At 37.0% G+C, this 14,604-nt stretch overlaps 2 protein-coding genes across 2 annotated transcripts in view; one reads left to right on the forward strand and one right to left on the reverse strand.

Annotated features, from left to right (window-relative positions):
• Nucleotides 1-14,604, reverse strand: part of LOC136809494 (prolyl 3-hydroxylase OGFOD1-like) — a 629,446-nt gene that overhangs the window by 176,017 nt on the left and 438,825 nt on the right. The gene's annotated exons all lie outside the window — the stretch shown is intronic.
• LOC136809490 (protein phosphatase 1 regulatory subunit 21-like) overlaps nt 11,068-14,604 on the forward strand; it is a 41,708-nt gene continuing 38,171 nt past the window's right edge. Inside the window, exon 1 of the mRNA XM_067066029.1 lies at nt 11,068-11,604. The gene's annotated coding sequence lies outside the window, so the exon portion shown is untranslated. The remainder of the gene's footprint in view (nt 11,605-14,604) is intronic.

Consider the following 14,604-nt stretch of genomic DNA (forward strand, 5'->3'; position numbering starts at 1 on the left):
TGTTTGATCATATTATTCTTTTTGTTTAAAATCATCTACTTTCTCGCTGAATAATGGGGTTTATAATGTGCATCTAGCGACAGGGAATCGCCAAAGAAAATACTAGCAAAAATTTGTTGGCAAAACTTTTTAATTGGTAGAAAGTGACGAAACTTTGCATGAACTAATTTTTTATTGATAAGGTGTTTTGAGCCATTTGCTTCCACTGTTAGTCTGTTGTTCTGATTGTTCATGATAAGATAGCTCAAGAAAAGAATTCTTAGATGGATGACCCACAAAACCATTGTCATAGCATTATGAAGTGAAACAATTATAAGCTTTTTGTTGAAAAATGTTCGAAATCTGTTCTTTCTATTAATTGCTTCTGCCAAATAAATATCAAGAGTGTTTCTTTGCAGAGATTTTTAAATTTTGATGTTTAATTTTGATGCCTTGCACAAAGGGCAGCCCTAAAACTGTCACCCTACAAACACCATCCTTTATTTGTTTCAATCTGTGATTCTAAGGATTAGGCCTTTTCTCATCTTTCATTCTGTGATAAAAGCCTTAATACCGATTAGACTGCTAGGTTGTCAATAAAGTGCTACAAAAAATCATCCAATACAAGAAGAATTTACAACCTTAAATATTTTCTTTTTGAAGATTTAGTACAAAAAAGTGAAGAATGGATAAATTTGGAATTTTGGGGATTTGGAAAAGTTTTATCTTCGTTACCTTGTAACAATGCGGGTGAGTATATCCCATCGCTATGATATTGGGTTGAAATTGAAAATGATAACCCCTGAAAGCGAATGAAAATTGGTCTTTTTCTAAGTGTTTCTAACTATTATTTAAGTGTTTTACTAAAATCTACTAATTCTTGCTATATATACTGATTGTTAACTGATCTCTGCTATTATTGCCTGATTAGAGAAGGGGTGTGTTTAAATCTAGCAGTGTTGAGTGCTTAGATAGCCGTTTGGGAGGACCAGATAACCTATTGACTCAGTTCAATTAAATCACTACATCCATTCAGTCTGGAAGTTATCTGCTCTCAAGCTTTATAGGGAAGATTTGTAGCATTATCGTTTGCGAATTCCAGAGAATGTTAGCTTGCCAATTTGAACAAAACTTATTTATAGGTAATATCTAATTTCCCCCTTGTTTTACTTGATGCATCCAATGAAGTGTGGAGTAATTAGTTATGCAATAGGTGCATTCACCTAAAGGAGTATTATTATCCTCTTAAATTTCTCCTGGGTTTTCTAGAAAAGAATACTTTTGCAAATTTTGCCTTTATTTTTCTGGCATTTTTTTGGTAAAAAATGTCTAAAAGGATGTGTTAGACGCATCATTTTTGCCTAACATTTTTGAAAAATTTCTAAAAATGAAAAATTTCAACAAAAATGTTAAGAATTATTACAAAATAACATTTCCCAACAACAACATTTAAAAGTCAGCTGACATTTTTTCTGTACATTGTTTTCGGGTGCGTAGATGCTCACAATCGACAACTTCTCTTCCCTGTTTCTATTGTGAAAAAGTTGTTTGCTGAAGAGATTTAACACTTCTTTGACAAAAATGTTATAACATTTAACAATTTTGTCCAAATTTTCTTTAATAACATTTTCAAAAAAATTAAAAACTTGAATTTTCTAAATGTGAAGACATAATGTTACACGCTCACATTGTTAAAATTTTACCTCTATTTAAAAAAATGTTCAAAATTGTTGGTAAGAAATGTTACATCTGTTGCATCTAACACAGCCTTTATATAATTTAATTTTAAGATTTCATATAATAAGCCGATCCCACCGAAGGTTTGTAAGTAAATTTGAAACACAAAAGTAAATTTGAAACACAAAAGTATCATTTTGTTTTTTGATTTTTAAAATTTCTTTCATTTTATAGTGCAATTTTGCTGCGCACTTTTGCGTTGTGCATGTTATTTTAAATGAACAAACGGATGATGGCTGAGTTTATCCCTTTGGAAATTTGAGAGGTCTACTTAGTCTACCGCCATAGTTGTTTTGGAGGACGCGACGGCCTATTGAATAACAAATTACTCCACATGCATTACTTTCCCTCAGCCAATAAAAACATGATAAATTATCTTGTCTCTAGGTAACTGTTGTGGAGTAATTAAATAATAACCAAGAGGTTTTTCTACTTAGTATATAACATTAGTGAATGTTTGACTGAAACGATATAAAGAATATATACAATGAAGGTGATATATCTCTATCTCCCCCCTAGGTTCAAAATGTCCAACATAAAGATAAAATATAGGATCATCTTATCAGTCCTTTCTGTTATGATCCATCGAAAAAGAAAAAAAACAAATGAAACAGGGCTGGATCACTCTTTCAGTCCCTTTTTATTATGATCCAGCAGACAACGTAGGGCCAGAGGTAACTTCTGTGCAATTGTCGGTGAATACACTTCTCTGTCTGAACTAACGGTTGCAGGACGCCGGAGTCAGAGGCAGAGTTTGTACGGGCAAGTCATGAACAATGGAATCCCTCCGAGGATTGACATTGGGTGTCGATGGGGTGTCCTCTGGAGTGGATCGAGGTGTTTCCATTGGGCCATCAAGTTTTGCTGGTTGGATGTATTTGAAGTCATGAATTGGACGGCGGTGTGCAGTCTTCTGGACAGCTGGGACGAATTTGCGTAAGAACCGTCGATTGCGATTTGTTGGCAGACCAGAGCCATCCATTCGAACTGTGTATTTGTCAAATTGATGAACTTCAACAATTTTGCCTGTTTTGTCCCATTTGTGTGGGTGGGGTCCACGTTGGTTCTGGACCCTAACATGGTCACCAATTTTAAGTGGCGGGAGTTGTTTGGTGTGTTCGGACCATCGTCCAGAAGCAATCATATGGCAATGACGTAAGGCGTCTTCTCGTTTGTTCAAAGTGTCCACCCATGTGGGGTGGGGTCTGTAGCGTCCAGGTTGAATTGGGATGAAATCTTTGACAGGTTTTCCGAAGATGCACATCGCAGGTGAGAGACCGGATTGCACCAACTTCACCAATCATGGGGAAATCGTTTGATATGATCCCAATTTTGACACACGCTTGCTTGCTGAGGAAGAATCTGTTGGTTACTTCAGTTGCGTAAACCACTTGTCTTGTCTCTTTGGTGTCACCGTTGGCTGAACGTCCCTTGATGAGGAGGATGGCAGCTCCAAGGATTGGCATAGAATTGTTGTTGGCTGCCTTGATTTTCATTGTTGCTGGTATCAGGTCTTCTTCTCCAATGCCAAGTCTTTGCAGGTGTTTGATGCTAATGACACAACTCTGGCATCCTGTATCAGCCATTGCTTCAAATGTTGATGTTGTGTGCTTTTTCTCATCAAGGTGGTACCCAAGCCTTGAGTAATCTTCAGCTACCACCGAGACAGAGAGCTTGATGTATGGCTGGGGCTGGGAATCTCTCTTGATCCATCTATCTGTGTATAAGTGATGGTCGAGAGCAGTGGATGATGAAAGAGCGTTGTTTGTGTTGGAGGTTGTAGAACAAAGGAAAGATTCCAATGCTGATACTTCTAGGGGTAGGGGGTAGAGTAACTTTTTTGGGGGGTATCTTCAGATCTTCTTCGCCTGGTGTTTTTTCTGTTCCATATAATGATAGAAGACATTTAAAAATTTTTTTTTTAATTTTATGCATTTTTGACGAATTCCAGCCCAAAAAACTGCCGGGGGGGGGGCTTTTTTACCAAAAAATCAGCTTTTTTGAGGTTTATTCTTCATATCTCTTCCAAAACTTGCTCAAATTCAAGATGTAATGTTTTTTTATGAAAATTTAATCTATTGTGATGCATTCTGCGCAATTTTTAAGGTCAGAAGTCCAAAATTGGCTGAACCCCCCTGGGGGTACTGATTCGCACTACAGGCAAAAATTGGAAAAAATGGCATTTTCTGGCCTTTTCAGGCCTGTAAATATGTCAAAACTATTGCAAATCTTACTTTTTTCACTTGCTGTACTAAATTTTATGACGAAACAACAAAATAATCATATTGGATTGAAAATTGTGCCCGTTGGAGCCCTAAATGAGCTGTTTTAAGCCGATTTTGGGTAGTAAAATGCGTTTTAAGGCCAATTTTGCAAGTTCATAAACTTTAAACTAATTGATTCACACGTCTGAAATTTTCAGAGATGGAAGTCTTCAGTAAAGTCTTTAAGCAAAATGAATTTCAAGATTTTCACTTTTTTCAAAAAATCATAATGGTGTCTTCAAAAATCGCTTTTTAGCAAAAAAAAAATCAGATTTATCAAAATATAGCATTTTTTAAGGCAAGCTTCAGCAAACTGAGTTTAAATGCTGATTGAAATTTTTTTTTGCAGTGATAGTACTCTGTCTGGAGATACTCCAGGGAAATCAAAATCATTTGGGTCTGGGATATGTCTATGTCCCCCATTATGGAAATAAAATCCCTGCTAAAAGCCATTTTTCAGGCAAAAATCCAAATTTGGACTGTAAAAATCTCTTAAATGACAATAGACATGGGCCTGAATTTTCTTGCAGTGATAGTATTCTGGAAATACCGCAGGAAAATCAAAGTCATCTGGGCTTGGGATTTGGGTATATCCACCATTTTGGAATTGAAATTCTTGCTAAAATGCAATATTTCGAACAAAAATCCAATTTTTGACTGGAAAAATCTTAAAAATGGCAATAGACATGATCCTAAAATCTTTTTGCAGTGATAGTCTTCTTCTAAAAAGCCCCCCCCCCCCCGGGCAGTTTTTTGGGCTGGAATTCGTCAAAAATGCATAAAATCAAAAATTTTTTTTTTAAAATGTTTTCTATCATTATATGGAACAGAAAAAACACCAGGCGAAGAAGATCTGAAGATACCGACTTTTACCCCCTACCCCTAATACTTCAGTGGTTGCCTTGTTCTTCTGTGAGATCCTTTCGGAGTTCGTCATCGCAGCATTTGAGTAATTGTATGACCAATTCTGGGCCAGCGATCTTAGTGGCTGTGACGTAGTCTTGCCATCGAACTGTGAAGTAAGACCAATCTTCACTGGAACCGCCAGTTGTTATTGTAGGACGTTTCACTTTCTCAACATGTGCAGTTTCTCGAACAGAGAGTCCTTGTTGTGGCGTGTGGACACCAGATGCGTGAATCTTGAGAAGTGTGCTTGCAAGATCAGAGTCAGTGTCTATTGTCGCATAGTCACATTCAGGAAAAGGGCATTGGACCACAACCATGACTCAAGGTGTCAGATTGTGTAAGATAAAAACTCTCTGACCTGTGTAGTTTGGGGCTAACCCGATTTGTGAACGTGTTTTTCTTGACAGGTGAGCATCTAATGTTGGTCCAGACACCAGAGTGAAAACGAAACGTCTTGGTGTTGCACAAACGAATAAGGTAATAAACCTTATACCTGTATAGTTTGGGGCTAACCCGATGTGGAGAAGCTTTGGGTGGCAGTTATAGCCGGTTGTGTTGGACCAAGCAGATGCAACCACAAAGTTGTGGTTCGTCTGGCAGTGTACTGAGGAATTGGTCAAGATGCTGTTTAAAAGTTTGTTTGGTACAGTTTGTGAAGTTTCTAAGGTATTTTGGCAGAGCATTGAAGAGCCTTGGTCCTTCTTGTGAGAGACAATCCCTCCAGATATTTTTATGTTTGACATTTATAGCTTTCAAATTGCATTTTCTACCCAGTCTCTGATTTGTGTAGGAATGCACGCCGCCTGCCTCGTCATTGTAGTTGAAATTGGGGCCAATGTCTTCTAGTATGCACCACGTGTAAATGATTCTGTACCTGTCTCTTCTTCTTTCAAGACTGTAGATTTTCAGTTGGTTCAATTTTTCCCAATAGTTTAAGTGGCTCAACGAGGGGATCCCGTTCAGGAATGATTTTTGTAGCAGCTCTAGTTCTTGAATGAGACATCTCTTTGATGGAGACCATATTTGAGAGCAGTAGTCAAGGTGTGGAATGGCAAGTGACTTCCAAAGGGTTAACAATATGGTTTCAGCCCACTTTTCAGGTGCCCCCATTGAAGCATGGTGCCCCCAACGAGTTAGGTCCCCTTGAAAAATTGCTTTGAGTTAGGTACCCCTATTCAGCAGATAATTTCTTTGAATTGACACTTTTTGTTCTTTTGTCATTCCTAAAATCATGCTCAAGCATGAACGCCTGCTAATAAGCTTTGTTGTTATGCTATAAAGATGGCGGCTGTAAATCAAAACAATAACATTAGAAAAATATAGCAAAAGATGGCGTGATGGGAAACGAAAGAAAAATTGGATGGAAAACTAGGTGCTGGGGTAAAATAATTCAATAATTTGAAATATTCGATTTGGAAAATATAACCAGCCCCCAGAGCCTCCATCAAGACAGCTAGGTACCCTTAATGAATAGGTAACCCCAAAGAATTGCAAGGCATTAGCCCCCCTCTACTAACCTGGCCTAGGTGCCCTTCAGATTTCTGGGGGGGGGGCTGATACCATGACATGACATCAGTGTCGCTTGTCTTGAAAGTACGAAATATCCAAGAGCTGATAGATTTCACTTTGTTGATTTGGTTTTTGATGTGTTGATTGTAGCTCATATCTACATCTAGAGTACATAGTGGGCAACACCCCTCCAACCCCCACCTGAAAAAGGTCACCCCCACCTACATAGGGTTACCCCCACCTGAAATCTCATATCAGCCCAACCCCCACCTTTTTCAGCAACCTTGCCGGTAGAAAGGGGCTACACTATACTCCAACTCATATGCGCAAAACAGCGCAATCGAATCACACCTTCGAATTTGGAGGTCTTGTTCCTTTTAGGAACACTAAAGATCCCAGTTAAAAGTCCTGAGGACTACAAACTGGAAAGGAAAAGACTGGAGAAAAAATGAACTCTTTTTAACCTTCAGAACTTATGACAGTCATTTGTTTATATTTTTATCTAGTATAGTATGTGGAAAGTTGAAAAAGACAAAAAAGTACAAAATCAAACGAAGTTAAATACAGAAAACTTGACAACCCCCACCTGAAAAATGTTACCCCCACCTACATAGGGTTACCCCCACCTGAAATTTCTCATCAACCCAACCCCTACCTATTTTTAAAAATCTGAAAATCCTCAACCCCCCCAGAATCCAGGGGGGGGTGCCCACTATGGAGTAACTCCAAGGTCTTTGACTTGGCTTTTTGTTTCAATTTGATCTTGAGTATCAGAATAATAAACTGAATAGGGTTTCAGCTCTTCATTTTTTCCATATTGCATATGTTCGAATTTGAGTCCATTCAGTTGCATATTATTGATCTCTTTTGCCATATCAAATCTTCTAATGAGGACGCTGGAAAGTACTACATCGGCTTGACGGGCAACACCTTCAAAACCAGATGGAACACCCACAAGTTTACCTTAAACCACGAAGAATCTACCAATCACACCCAATTATCGAACCACTACTGGGATCTGAAAAGAAATGGAGTGGAACCAATTCTCTCCTGGGAAATAATCGACCACTCATCGTCCTACAGAAATGGCTCAAAAAACTGCAATTTATGCTTAAAAACTTGACTATTCACTTGAAAAAGTGAATATAATCACCTCCAAGCGTGAACTCGTTAACACAAAATCTGAATTAATTTCAAAATGCCGACACGTGAACAAATTCTTATTGGAAAATAACAAAACAGTCCCTCCAGATGGGTGATAACTTTCACGATCCTTCATTGTATTTTATTATCAAAATCAACATTTTATTTAAACCAATTTATTTATTTAAACCAATTTCCCTAAACACAATTTATATACATACTTTTCAACCAATTAACTCATTTTTATTACTTTTTATCACTTTTACAACCTGTCAATTAATCATCCTTTTATATGTTTTTAGAGCAGAAATTTGTTCAAAAATCTGATGATCGTCTATAAGGCGTGAAACAAGCTGTAATGTTGTTTTGATTTTTTGAAGAAATATACATTTTAAATCATTATTGATCTCTGACCATTTGTATACTGAGTTGAGATCATTTTGGCGAAGTTGGACATCACTTTGACTGGCCAGTTCTTTCATCAGCCTGGTGTCATCCGCAAATGAAGACAGCACAGCGTGGTATATATCTTCATCAATATCCTGTATCATTACAAGAAACAGAAGGGGGCCTAGCACAGAACCCTGAGGCACCCCAGATATGATATCTGCATTTTTGGATAGCGTTGTGTTGACAGAGACTCTCTGTGTTTTCCCTGTAAGAAATGACTTTATCCAGGATAGAAGTTTTCCACAAATGCCATTTCTTTCAAGTTTCTGCAGCAGTATCGAGTGATCAACACGGTCAAATGCTTTACTGAAATCAAGATAGATGACATCTACATTGTAGCCATTTTCAATATAGTGGATTAGACGTTCAGTGTGAGCAAGCAGTTGGCTTAAGCAGGATCTTCCTGACCTAAATCCATGTTGGTTGCTGTTGTAGAGGTTGTTTCTTTCCAGATGATCTTGCAAATTTTTTCTTACAATCTTTTCAAAAAATTTAGTGACGTGTGATGTAAGAGTGACAGGGCGATAGTTTTCAGCCAACCCTTGATTTCCTTTTTTGAAAATAGGGGTGATGTAACTTGTTTTCAGTATCTTTGGAGTGAATCCTTTGTCAAGAATGTTCTGCCATATCAATCTGAGTGGTTTTGCAAGCTTGTTGATTGTTTTTGAGTAGAAATATAGCTGGAAAGCCATCTGGGCCAGCAGCTGAGTTTAAAGAGAGGGTTTGTATCTCTCTAATAAAGTCGTCCTCTGTGAGGTCAAAATAATCAAGTTTCTCCGTAACTTGCAAAGGATTGAGATCAGGATTTTCATATTATGATTTTGGTGGTGTGAATACAGATTTATATTGATCTTGAAGTATATTGGCCATCTGAAGGTTATTGTCTGTTAGCTTATTTGTGATGGGATCTAATAATAATGGTCCCACTTTAGGTTTGGTTTTAGAAAATCTTTTTGCGTAAGAGTAGAAGAATTTGGGGTTCACTTTGATTTTGGAGATTGCATCTAGCTCTTGGTTGTACCTTTCGTTGGCATAGCTGCTTTGTAATTTTAGTTGGATATCGATCAATCTTGACTTTGTGTTCTTGTTGAGCTGTCTTTTCTTCAGTTTCTTTCTTTTTCGCATAAGAATTTGACGATCGCGTGGAATAATTGTTTTCTTTATGTGTTTTCGTAAAGGAATGTTGCTTTTGGTGATAACATCAATATCTTTTCCTTTACAACAATACAATGCTGACAAGTTGACACAACAAATGTGTACATGTACATTGACAAGTAATCCCTTAGAGAAGTTTTTATAGAAATCTGCAACAAAAACGAAAGTGGTCTCTTCTACTGATTGCTTCCCAGCGCTCCTTCCCAGCTGTTTATCAAATTTCCACCAATGAGGTTGTCGCATTTCAAACCCTTCTTTTTGGCACCCCTGGCCTTTCAGTGCCTTGCACGACGGGCGGCTGTAAAATACCACCCTTCATATATTTGTTTCAATCCGTGATCCATGGCTTAGGTTTTTTCTCACTTTCAATTTACTAAAGAAAGCGGGAATTTGATGCAAGAGTTAGATTGTCAACAAAGTGCCGTAAAAAATCATTGAATAAAAGAAGAACTTAAAATCATAAATATTTTCATTTTGAAGAATAGGTGCAAAAAAGTGAAAAAATAGAAAAGTTTCATTTTTTATTGCATTAATCGAAATGGGGGATTTGGAAAATTTTCTATGATTAGTTTTTTGCACAAACCCCTGTAACTATCGGCGAGCAACCCGTTGCTAAAGATGTTGGCTTGAAATCGAAAATGAAACCACTCAAAACAAAAGTATAATCGACCCGTACTCAAAATCCCATAATCTTGATATACAAGTTTAAGTCTATACTGACAGGCCAGGAATGGAGCCAGGAAGCTGAAAACTGGAGCTTCAGAAAGAAAATAGATTTTCTGCACTTTTAGAAAAAACCCTTTCTTATCTTATGCCAGTTATATATCCTGAAAAAAAAGCAGAATAGCTGGAAGTGGAATATCTTATGCAAGACCAAAGATAGATAATAGATTAAAGCATTTATAAAAGCGCAGACACACCCCTCTTATTGATTGTTGAGTTGACGGTTGATGATCGCACATATTGCATGCCAACACTATAAACTGCCTTCTTTTTGATGGCTAAAAACCAGACGTCCGCGCTCGATAGGATCAATCATCGGAACGGCTCAATGACGGATCAATATGTGATCGATGGATTACTTAACGTTCCGGATGGGAGATCGATAGAGGATCGATAATCAAGATTTTTTTAAGCTTATGATTAGTTATCGATTATTTATCGATCTCGATTTACGATCGATAACAAATCGATTAACGATCAATGACGAATCGATTTAAACGATCGATGACGAATCGATTAACGATAACGATCGATGATGAATCGATATACTCGATTGAAATATAGGTATAGCTCGATAATGGATCAACGAAGGATCGATACTCAAGACTTTTTAATGGCTAAATCTTCCATCGATCTCCCATCCGGATCGTTAAGTTATCCATCGATCCGTCATCGAGCTGTTCCGATGATCGATCCTTTATCGAGCGCAGACGTCTGCTGGTAAAAACTACCATATTCAAGCTTGAATTTCTAACCTGATATCCTGATGATGCCTTTAATCATTTGTAACGAATAAAATTCAAAATATATCAACTTTTGGGGGAAAAGGCCAAGCAAAACTTTATAGCTGGGGGGCCTGACAACAAGTAAATACAGTGTGATGATAAAGTGATGGCGGGATGGCTCTGGGCCTGGTATGTGGGCCACAAACTTTCCCACCAGCTAATAAGCTTAGGAATTTAGGAATGAAAAGAACCTTACCCACTTTAGTTTTAATTCTGCCATTTTCCAATTTCTGTCCTGTTCATTTTTTTTGAGCCTTCTAAAAATAACCTTGGATGTTGGAGAGTTTGTAGTTTGTAGGTAGCAATGTTTACAGGATCACCTTCTATTTACACCTTGTGGTCACACACGCTCAGGTTCGATACAGGATAAATTGACCGTTTTTATCTTAGTGTGTTGGTCTCTTATCGGAATATTTGGAGCTAAACCTTAGCTCAGGTTAATTCCAAGTCGAATGAAGTACATCCCGCCACCGCACCGAGGCGGCTATGAAATAGTATATTTCGGCTGCCGGTTATTCTTTCCTTCGCCTATATATATCCTACCGTCAAGCCCCTTTCAGCGCAGTTCAGCTCAGTCTCAATTGATCACAACTTCAATCTTTCATCATCTGAATAACGAACAACACGACGAACAACGACCACCATTTCAGCCATTTTGCCGCTATATCTGCTACACGTGTCAACCAGCGTTGAATCCAACGGCTCGCCCAAACTTTACAATTCCATCAACAGTGCCAGTTTCTTCAGTAGGCGATGAAACCAATATCTTGGTAACAGTATTCGAAAGCATCCAGCGAGCTGGCTTCGTCCATCCAAATAACGAACGAACTACAACCTCTTCACCCGCTACCGCCTCAAACGCCCTCACAGGAGCAATCAACAACAATAATGGTAGCCTCGCTACGAGTAAAAACGTCCATCAACTCTCACTGCCACCCCTCCTTTAATTTTCGGTATGATATGAATCTTTGTATTGTTTTCTCTTTTCGTCTGGATTTAGATAGTCTTAAAAGGCTGGTAAAGTTATTGAGGCAAGTTTATCAGTATTCACCTGAATATGTGGCATTTTAAATTCAATCTTTGACATGATTGTTTGCTTCTTCTGGCTTTTGTTGTTCCTTTGGTTTGTTTTGAGGAGTCGTGTCGGTCTTGAATCAAGATAATTTCTGGCACTAGAATTTTGTTCAAGGCTTAAAAGATTTTCCTGCATTCTGAGTGATTTGTGGCTGGAGTGACACTTGTCATCGTTTCTGGAGTTGTGACTGTTGGTCGTTGTGCTGCTTCATTTAGCCTTTTGAGAGTTGGGGATAGGGGCCTGTTATCCAGTGTTATGGTTATGTATTTTTTATTCATAATTGTTATAAATTAACCGGTCAATGAGCTATGAAATGATTGTCAAGTTGTTTTGGGATTTGATATGATGGGACAAGTTCTTTGAGAAAGATGTCAGATTTAATGATTGTTTTGATTTTGACACGTACGTGGTATACAAGCCTGGTACGATTGAATATTTGTATCTGCTTTCTCAAAGTTGAAATGACAAATTGGTGTTGTTACTTGTGACTTGAAGAATGAGGGTAGTGATCCAGTTTTTGCTTTTCGTCTTTTGCTTTAATAAGATCAAATTAAATGCTTGTTATAGTGGATTTTTGACTGGATTGATGTGTCATTTTGCATGTGTTTTGATTTTTGAGATGTTGTCATAAACTTTTTGCAGTTCCAAAATCACCCAAACATTTTCCCTTCTTGTTTTATTATTGATTTAAATGACAGCGAGTCAAAAAGGAGGCTGTTCTCTAACTATCATTTCTTCCATTGTTCTGGGGACTGGTCGGTTTTTATTTAAAAAATTTTCAATGGCCTGAATTTATCATTCTTAACGTTTAACTAATATCCTACATTTGAGGTAACAACATTTGACCTTTTTAAGCAAGGGTAGTACCAGCAATGCCAGACATTCAGGATAAATTTATCAATTCTTTGCTAATGTTTTGAAATTATATAATCATTTTATAGTGTTGTGTCAAATTTGATTGATCAATATTCGTTGACTACTATCGGAAGTGTCTATCCTTTTGGGACAATGGGTTGAAACTTTATAATAAGGGATAAGAAGACAAGTTTGACTGGCAGGTTCACTGTTCCAATTTGCAGCCAAATGTTTTGTGACTAAATGCTAAACAGGTTTTTTGGAAATATAGTCATCTGGGGTAATTACGGGACGATTTTGACTTATTTGGGCATCACTCTGAAAGTATTAATCCTAGAGATCCGATCTTTTGATATTTTATTTGTCAAGGTATGACCTTTACATAAGATGTATTACTTTTCCTTAAAATTTAGTAGATGTTCCTAAAATTTATTTTAAAGGTGTCCCGTAATTACCCCGCATTTTGGGGTAATTACGGGACACCCTCGGGGTAAATATGGGACAGGTATAAAATGTTATTGAAAAATCCAGATATCTTTCCAAAAGGTCATGATATTTGAGGTTTTGCATTCACTTAATGACTTCAAATCCAAGTGCTATCATTTAAAGGACTTCAACAAAATTAGTGACAGTGTCCCGTTTTTACCCCAGCTGTTTTTCCCATTTGGGGTAATAACGGGACACTTTAAACAGTAATACTTGTATAGAGCATCTAGACCAAACTGAAGTAAATTTAGATGCAAACCTTTGCAAGGTTTTGAAAGACTTAGAGTGTAGTTATGATTCCATTAAACTAGAAAATCAAGTTTGTACTTTTCTTATAAAAAATAAACACTTGAAACTCAAACTTTAGTGTCCCATAATTACCCCAAAATTAAGATTTCACTATGGGGTAAATATGGGACACATTTTTTTAGAGATAAGGTGCCTTGTTTGATAATGAGACTATTATAATCTCAAACCATAGTATCTTGATGCCAGAATTCAGTCAAAATATAATCAAAGTGATTGCAGCTCTTCCTGACACTAAAGCTTGAAAAGTTCCTTCTAAAACTACGAAAATTGATTTTTATGGTGACATATGAAACTTTTGTTGAAACATCAAAAGTATATGTTAGAATAATCTAACTAGACATTTTTCTAGCAGCTAGAATGACTATCTCCAAAATCCTCTCCATCTGAATCCAAATTTATAACAATAGCACCATTTTTAGGGGTGTCCCGTATTTACCCCTTAATTTTAACTGTCCCGTAATTACCCCAGATGACTATACTTGATAAGTCAAATTATTTTCGCTATAGGAGTTGACGGAGAAAAGGGCTTCACAAAATGACTTAGTCATCCAGTATCTTAAATGGAATCACAACCTAACTGTAATGGTATGGAGTACTTTGAAATTTTAGTGCTGTGCTTTCGAGACAAATACTTGCAGAATTTGTATTAAAAGCTTGTGGCTCCTGAGTAGCTCAACAATGATTATTGTTTCAACTTGATAGAGTCAGTGGCTAAGACAATGACAGTAATGAATTTCAATAGATTTCTCGAGCATGGATACTTTTGAATAATCAAAGGACCAAGTTCAAGTATTTATGAAAATATTATAGTTAATGGCTAACAGATGATGTTTTGAACCGTTCGTAATCTCCAAGTTTAGTTTGCAGCGTACATTCACTACAACCAATCTTAATTAGGATGTCTTATTTCCGTTTCATGTCACATATCTGCAAGAGACTTGAATCACATTGTACAGATCTCGAATCAACAGCTTAAATTCAGATCTTTTAAAGCTCTCTTAAAACTCAAATTTAGTTCTTCAATTTTCCACATGATTGTATTTAGTTTCCCAGCTGATTTTCTTAATGCTGATGCTTTTTGAATTTTTTCTCTCTTTCTATTTTGTTGCTGTCATTATTTTCCGATTTCTTTTTATATCTTTGTTTATAACTCTTCCTACTCCTTTTTTTAAATTTACAGACTACAATTTCTAAGACACATTTCTTTGTAGAGATTCCTTTTCACAAT

Source organism: Clytia hemisphaerica, unplaced genomic scaffold (assembly GCF_902728285.1).
Source record: "Clytia hemisphaerica strain Z4C2 unplaced genomic scaffold, Clytia hemisphaerica genome assembly, whole genome shotgun sequence".
Classification (NCBI taxonomy): domain Eukaryota; kingdom Metazoa; phylum Cnidaria; class Hydrozoa; order Leptothecata; family Clytiidae; genus Clytia; species Clytia hemisphaerica.